Raw genomic sequence first — 9,230 nt, forward strand, 5'->3', positions numbered from 1 at the left:
TCAGGTACATACAATGGGAGGACATGGGGTCTTGTGAGGCTACCAAACACCCTTATATATGTGAACTTATCTTCCCTGAACCAATTCCCCACAGCAGTCAAGTCAACTTCTGCCTCCTCGGAAATCCTTGGGGCAGGCTTATCAAAAATGGCATAATAGATAGGCAACATGAAACCGTTACAGATTTGATACAAGTGGTCTTTATAATGTGCCTTCCATAACATCTGATGATAGATGTGGATTGGCTTAGGGTCCTATGGCGTCCACCTCCACCCAAGTATCGGGTATTCGGAATTAAAGCAAAGCATATCCATAACATAAGCACTGTAATAGAAGGGGGGAATAGTCCTGGTGGTTTTGCGTGAATTGAATCTAAAATCAAGAATTGCAGAGGCTAATTTATCAGACAATATATTCGCCCAATCCATGACATAACTACTAACAACCGCTTCCATTAAAGGAACCATTTCAATAGTAAATTTTGCTGAATCATGCATTCCCCATATCCTACACATCATTGCCCCAGCGTAACAGTAAGGAGATGACAAGGAATCCACGGAGTACTTACCCGATGATTCATGTTTGTGCTTTGCGGGATTCTGTCTCCATTGTCTAATCGGGGCTGATTCTGTCTCATTCTCCTCTGCGAATTTCTCCAGAAAGGCTTTGTTGTATTTCTTTTCAGGTTCGGGCAAATGATACATTTTCCTCAAGTCGTTAGGCTGAAATGAACCAAAAACTCTTCCATCAACTGTGCAAAACGTCCTATTAGAAACTGGAATTTTTTCGACCACCCATCTGACCACATCAGTGTAAGGAATAATTTTCTCCCGAGCTGCTATCCTATGCAAAAATGAGTCGGCTAAATCTTTCAGGGAGGCGTCTGATTTATTAGTTGAGCCTGCAGTAGCTTCTTCCGACACTTCCTCTGGTTCTTTTGCCTCAATTAAATTATAGATGCTTTGCCAGCTTGTATTTCCAAGGCCGAGACATGTAGTGTCTGAGATTAGGCCCTTTTTGCTTGGTCCTGGGTCACTAGTGGGCTGGACTGTTACTGCAGGGGCCGCTGCTGCAGCGGATCTCTTGGATTTCTTTCCCATTTGCTTAAAACTTGTTATTTCGACAGAATTCTGCACAAGGAAGGAAACCAGCGTGATACAGAGAAATAGATAACATGAGCCAATATGAAAGAGTTATATCTATTAACAAATAATTAAAGATCATAGTGAAATTGTCGCAGATATAATCTAAGTGGAAAATCTCGGCATAACTGCTTCATTAATTGGCCGCTTCACCTGTCAATCATGATAAGGGAGCTTTTAAATATCCATCATAACGTCTATATGGTGAATAATTGATTCAAGCGTGGCTTAGATTTTTGGCGGCTAATCGCATTTGATGATTGGTGACGTGAAAGGGAGGGTTCTAATAATAGTCCAAAATATCGTTTAATCACCAAAGGTGGTATAATGCATGCCAATCTTTAATCTGCTTAGAAACACGCACCTTGATTTAATGTATCGCAATCGAGATAGGGCTTGGGTCACTTTACTTACGCTATTGCGAAATCGCCGATCGCCGATGGTGATACGCCTTATCACATCGAAAGGTTTGAAGGTGTCACAGTTAATGAATTGATTGCCACAGCCGATTGCCGATAGCGATACCTTTTATCGCATCAGAGGAATAGGGGGGTGCCTTATATATATATGATGCACTTTGCCTTTCCCCGATATCCGATAGCGATTCCCCTTTTCGGATCGGAGTAATTCATTGGGTCTTTATATATGTTTTTCTTATTATTGCGATATGTGATCTTGCGATCGCTTTATCGTAATAATAAAAAGTTTTATGATTTGTTTAAAAGACCTATTTTATCATTGTTTGAAAGGTATATCATATTTTAGTCGGACCTTTTGATGAGGGTTTTTTTTTTTTTTTCATAAATGAGTTAATACCAATTTATTCACACATCTATGTTTAAAAGGGACCCATTTCATATTATGATTTTTTAAAGAAAAATGTTATGAAATGGGGGGTTGTTGTACAGCACAACAATTTTGTGAAATCATGTTAGACAGGTAAATTGACATCGGCCAAAGCCTTGGAACAAACATGCAATCAGGAATTAGAAAAGAATGGAAGACTAATCGCTGACATCCAAAGTTTAACTTGGGATGCCTTTTGGTTTTTCTTAATCAAGCCATACAGTCAGAGGGCCGCACTAAAATGTTTAACTGATGCCATCAGTTGCATGATTCCCGAGATCCAAGATGCCACATATTCAACCCAACTGAATTCTCGTCTAAGTCGCCCTCCAGAATTGCAACCGATGCTAGATATCTGCCAGCTCAAGCCGAAGGGAGATCATTCGAAACAATGAATCATGCTGTCGACTGAGGACAAGCCGATTTTGAGGAGATATTCATAATATAGTTGTACCAATTAAATAACACTTTTATTTTGTAATTAGTTAGCTTAATTAGTATTTATAGGCCCTTTCATGCATTTATAAAGGGTCCTCAGTTTTTGTATAAACTCAAATCAGTAAGTCACACTATTGTGCTTCTGATCTATTTATTTATGAAGATTGGGCCAATATTCTGAATTTTGACGAAGAAAGCTTTGATGACATGTGAACTATTGCCTTTTGTGGAAGTGTTTCTAAGTTAAAAAAGGAATTTGAATGCGATTGATATCGAGAGTGATCCAAATAACATATGGTACTATTATCTATGTTCTTGTGCCATTATTTTATGTGAATCGACATTTGTTTAAATTTTGCTATCATTGAATGTATGTATGTGGTTTTAACAACAATCCTTGTACTTTTCACTATTGAATGTCTAAGGACTGTTATTCTTTCAATCATATCTATGTCTATGATATATATGAGGAATAGTGTAATAATGTTTGCTTGATTGCTTTGTTCAACTATTTGGGCTTAGTAATTATCATATGAATAAATATCTTTGTTTACCAACAAGAGTCATCTATATGCCCGTTTGTGGATGAATACCATCAAAAGTTACACTAAAAGTAGAAATTTCCCGGGATAGGATAGTTGTTTATAATTTTACTTTTAGATTAAATCATTCATCCATTATCATTAGATATCAGAGAATCAATCATTTATCCATCCTATTTACCAATCATTGGGAAACTGGTCCCATTATATCCAGTCGGAGCCACCACACCAAACGGAAAAGAAGTTGCCTTTAAGGTCCGGACCGGGTGGTTATCCCCGATGTTGATGCAACGATTTTCGAGGCATCAACAGTACCTGATTCTCCCATCTGGTGTCGGTCCACGTTGCTTCGAGTTTTCTGATTCTATTACCAAGCCAACTGATTCCTCCCTGCCTATCTGGGATCAACCTCTGCGGTTCCCAGATTCAGAGGACTTCGAAATGGAAGTCCACTGGCCCCTGTGCCAAAAACTCCAAGAACAACTCAAAGTTTCCCAATTTTCAGTTCAAAATCGAGCCTCTGGCTCATCCCTCAAACAGATTTATTTTCCTATCACCATTCTCTGTATTTCCTCCTCCCTGCACTATATTCCAAAGGTGAAGGCCATCCTCTCTTTTCCCAAAACTGATTTTTCTCCCCCCACATTTCATGCTCCCCTTCCGTCTATGTATACTATTTCTTGGCGGTCACCCCTCCCTACATGGTGACACCTTCCATCCTTTGTAACGTGTGACTCTATTCATCCAAAGCTACAGGAATATTGACATGTGTAAGGTTTACCTTTAGGATTTTTATTAGTTTTATATAAATGCCCTTAGTTTATAATATGTATTTTATTTTGATTTAATTTCACATTTTGATAATTTATTAATATTATGAGATATATAAATATATAACCATATTTACTTTATATTTTTAAATTTATATCCTTGAAATTATTTAGGGTATTTTCACCTTAATTATGACACATTAAGCAATATGTTTGGAGATGGGTGAGGGTGTAACTTCTATCTGAAGTAGTGTCGTGATATTCAACATTTATAGTTAATTTAAAATATAAATAATAGTGTAGTACATGCATATGTAGCTATCATATGCATCCTAATATTCTTGTGCTCTCTATATTAAATATGGGTCATTACATACACCCCTCCTTCAAAAAAATTCATCCCGAAGTTAGAGTTTTTATCATATATCAATACTTATTTTAGCGATTAGTATATTCTTGTTAGGGTTGCGTATCGAGGTTAAATTCTTATTTAATGTGAGGACACTATAAAATTGGTGTTTTGAATACTTCTAGGTTTATAACTTTAATGATCATGCCTTGCCCCAACTAGGTTCCCAATCTATTCTAAAATCATCCTATCCTTCCTAATCTCTTCTGCTCCCTTCCTATCTGTCCTCTACTAGAGTATGCCATGGCATCAGTTATACTGACCTAACCATTCATAACTCTAAGGATGGCAGTGTCGACTATATCGACCTGATTTCCTAGTAGGCATCCGACAGTCATTATCACACGTCTAGGGGAGCGTGACTCACACAGTCCTCCCATGACTCCAGGTTTTGGAGGATAAACAGTGGGCAACACCTCCACCCCTCCTAGTAGGATTAGGGTCAATACCCTATCATGGAATCTCATTAAGCCTCAATTGTTCTTGGAGTTTTGTCATCATGTAGTCGGTTTGGTAATGATACTATCTGCAATGTAAACACTTGCCCACAAATTATAACATATGCATCAATGTATTCAAAATCAATTGTATTCAGATAACGATTTTCTATACATTCTTAATAAACTTTCATTTATGATATTGATCTTTTGAGTTCATATAACATGGCTATGTCTAACCAATATATTTGTAATTTCATTTTCACATCAAGTAGTCAAGTGTATTCATTATTTTATTTCCATCTCATCATTCATGTTGATATGTAAAATAAAAATAAAATTATAGATATCACATCCATAACATAAGTCATGATTTATATAGGTATCCATGTACTAGCAATGTTAAGCATAATAATTTGAAATCATTCTTTCGTGTATTGATTGTGCATGAAACTTATGGCTTTGGATTGCTAACTGACACTTGATATTTGATCTTACCAGCACATATCGTTATGTCCCAAACATTCATTGATCTGTATGTTTTTGCTCCAGTAACAACTAGCTGGGTTATTATCTTACTTGGTAACAAAATGCATCATATGGATAGTCATTAGCAAAGACAGATCTCAATTCATTCCTTTTAACAATAATGTTGTTTGTTGTGCTCTCTTTATATATATATTGTTTGAAATACCTAGATCAAAGCATGGTATGCAACAACATTTGGGGACATATCTTGTACTCAACATTTCCTCTAACAATAATACACCATACATTGCTCTATGTTTAAATGGTAGTACTCTTTCAATACCTCGGCCCTATAGGTTGTATTTATGCTCATGGAACCTATGCTTAGGTTGTATTCATCAATTATAAGGACTGCTAAATTAGGTTTGAATGTTGTCCCAACAATCATTCCTTGAAAAGTTAGTGCAAAATGTCATGCCAAAGTGATAAGCATTGCACATAAATTTCCTTTCTCTGTCCTGAAGCCCATGTCTTGTATCGAGTTCCAATGCTTTTGTTTACAACAGAAAATATGTAGCTTTATGACCTTTTCTTGCTTCTTATTTTTTCACAATATCACTTATGACTACTTGTACTAGTTTTAATATTTGTTCTACAAATTCACTAGTCCATAGGTATTATTGTGGTATTTGGACCCTGCCATGACCTCTAAAGAGTCCAATTCGCTAGATCCTTCGTAACTTTCCATTGTACCTCTAGTGTCTTCTTATTTTTTTTTGTTTTTTGTTTTTGTTCTATTATTACTAATATAACTTTCAACATGTATTTCCATGGTTGTTTTGGATTTATGCCTCACTTTGCTATAGAAGCATCTTTGCCTCCCCTGTCCATATACTTCCGATTGCCCATCATTTTCATCAAGTCAATGCTCTTAGACTTTACCACAACAGAAGATAAGGCACATAACCTACTAATTGGAACCAATTGCATTACTATGTCGACATAATTTTATATTTCAAACAAATTATCCATTAAGTCCCAATATTTATCCTTTATTCAAGATATGGGAATCTTTTGAAGAATCTGAATTCAACTTTTTTACCTGTGAATTCAATTATTCTCTCCCTAATGTTAAATTCTACATATTCATGAATTAATTCACCACTTAGTTTAATTGGAAGTGTTCTTTTAAGGAAACCTCTCTCTATTTCTTGAGATTCATGGTAAAAAGCTTCAACATATCGGTTCTGCCAATCCAAGTGTGTTTCTTTATCTGCCAAAGTGTTTCCTTCAAATACTGAGGAATCATTAATGTCTTCTCTAACTATTTCTACAGAAGGGCTGAGAGATTCTCCAGCATCAGAATGTACATTCCGAAATTCTTTCCCCAAAATGCTATTTTGTAAAACCTTAATTCTATGAGTGTTAACAGGAGACAATAACCTGCTCCCCCCAGAAATGTCAGGAGCACTATCTTCATCTCTCGAACTACCACGCACTGAATCAAAATCACTAGAATTATCCAACTTAGAGTACCACTGTTGCTTTAATTTATGTGCTGCCCATGTAGATAACTATGTTTTGCACACTAGCTCGACCATTTTCATGCTCAAAGCATATTTTATAATATGGTGATTGGTTCTTTTGGCTCTTGGTCAATTTCTCTCATCCACAATGGATCCATCGCAGGAAAATTAACCCCTTTCTTCAATTAAACAAGTAATTGACCATCATACCTCATGGAGGAACTGTTCACTCTATAGGCTTTGCAATTGTGACCTGTATCTTAAACTTTGGGCTTTTGTTTGGTCTTTCAATTGTTTTGTCATCCAGCTCTTTTATCGCCTTATCTCGTTCATATTGTTTGCTAAAGTGGACAAACCCCACAGGCATATTACTCTTTTTTTAGATATCACAACTCTCTCCAACTTCCCAAAAGGTTCAAAAAGTTTTCTTAAGAAGTCCTCACTGGTATTCTCTGGAAGATTTCCTACAAATGCCACTTTTACCTTTGCCATTTCATCAGGATCAAGCTTTGGATCACTTTCAGCCCAGTCCACTAGGAGACGCCATTTACCTCCAAGCATAAAGTCTTGTTTGGTTCCTACTCGATGTGCACGAGCTACAGCCTGTGATGGAATTCCCCAGTGGACCAGATCAAATTGGGAGGATGTTGAGATTGGGCTTGATTCTTAATTGGGAAGCCCTTCTTTCTTGATCAAGAGAGAGACATTTCAACTAAGGTTATTGACTTGAGATGAAATGACCACAAGATCGGTTGTTTGTTATGATAGTGATTTCTGGAGATGTTTTCTAGTGAAAACGATTTATGGAGATATTTTTAATGATACTGATATCTGGAGATATATTCTACTAATACAACCTGAACAAATTCAATGTATGGTATATCACTACCAAGATTGCAATACATATAAAATTTTCATTTGGAACTGTATTTATAAGAAATACAATCAGATATGAATGCTTGAAATTTTGATATAACTGGATTACCTACTAAATTAACTCTTGATTTCTATAGAAGTATGGCCGCATTGAAAAATGGTGGGTATCATCATACAACATCCATTCAAAATATAATGAACAGTTCAATCATATGCACATCAAGAAAAAACATCTCCTACAATTGCATTCCTTCTCTGGTATACAGAATGCACGATGACAACTTGAGAATTATAATTTTTGAGCTGAGACTGATGTCATATATTTACAAGATATAATTTCTTGATTAGAAAAACTAAAACTGGAAAGTTTCTATTATGTTTAGTACTCTACAAGTGTCAGAAAAATTGCAAATAAATTGTGACAGTTTAAAAAAAAAAATATGTTCCAGAGATCCTTGCCTTCCACTTTTGGGGCTCTTATCTTATATTAAGTTCAAAATAGATATGTCAGACTTGAGGTGGTTTATTAAGGTCGGTATCAAAAGAAGTTCATCAAAGCTTCAGACCAACCATTTAGCATGTTTGGAATTCACCAGATTATGACAAACTAACATTTCTTAGGCAAGCTTCAAGTGCCTAGACTCAACAAACAACTGCAAATGATAGGAGGAAAAAAAAAAATCAGAGAAAGGTGAGACTGAGAAGACAATGAAAGGTATGGCTCATGTGAGATGCACATGTGATGAAAAGTGAACAAAAGCAAACCCTCGATTTTGTTTCTTCTTGTCTTGAGGGGATTCTCTAGTTCTTGGAGACATAACTAGCACTACAGATACAACATCCTAAAAAGCTCGACGAACCATTGATTCCACCTCTTCGTGCTCCCAATCCTTGCAAAGATTCCATAGAAAAGATGTATCCTTGTCTGAGGATGGAGACACCCCAATCCTTTTTTTTTTTTTTTTGGCTTGCAATGTTATGTTACTCTTTCCAGCTGAGCTTTTATATCAGCTTCTTTTGTAACAAAGCGAACAAAAAAATATCCCTTCAAAGCTCCATTCGGGTCTTTCATCATGTGTATCTCTACAACCTCACCACAGGATGAGAATATCTCATGAATCGTGTCTTCAGTCACAGTTTGTGCAAGGTCACCAACAAAAACTTCTGAACCTCTTACTCTAGGGGTTAACCTGGAGAGAAAAACCCCAATAAACATTATTTCAAGAGTCTGTCTTTTGATTGGCCCCTTCCTCGGTTTTGACAGCCTCTGCCATTTGAGTGATTTCCAGAAAAATATGACACGGGTTCAATCTCTTATTGTAGAAGCTAGAAGCAAAAACCTTTGTAAAACCCTGTACAAGATGTAGCCATTCAAGATATTGAAAACTTTGGCGAACAATGGTTTATGATGGGTTATTATTATATTTCTTGCATTTTTTATAATATTTTGACTAATACATGTCATTACATACTAATATATGCCTACAATGGCTCTCGGGTTAGAGTGCGAATACTGTGATGGTTGGGGTCTCCACTGCCACTCGTCTCTTGATGAACGTCCCATCTGTGACCTTTCGAGCTCTAGGCAGTGAAGGCCTGAGAGTGTTCTGATGGATTGGTGGACATCTGCCTTATAGCGAGATGTCATATGCGATTATAAAATGGTTGCAGGTTTAAACTTGCAAACCTATGTATCAACACCAGAGCGCTCCACCGTCACACCACCGCATATTCCTTTATCCTCTGGTGGTTGACATACGTCAAAGGTTTAGATAA

General features: G+C 36.6%; 1 pseudogene; it reads right to left on the reverse strand.

Annotated features, from left to right (window-relative positions):
• Positions 1–6,804: 6,804 nt before the first annotated feature.
• On the reverse strand, positions 6,805–8,670 carry LOC149220627 (uncharacterized; annotated as a pseudogene).
• Between the last annotated feature and the right edge of the window lie 560 nt (positions 8,671–9,230).

Source organism: Pinus tabuliformis, chromosome Q, assembly GCF_031772625.1.
Source record: "Pinus tabuliformis cultivar Carrire ecotype Pingquan chromosome Q, CPIR1, whole genome shotgun sequence".
NCBI classification, from domain to species: domain Eukaryota; kingdom Viridiplantae; phylum Streptophyta; class Pinopsida; order Pinales; family Pinaceae; genus Pinus; species Pinus tabuliformis.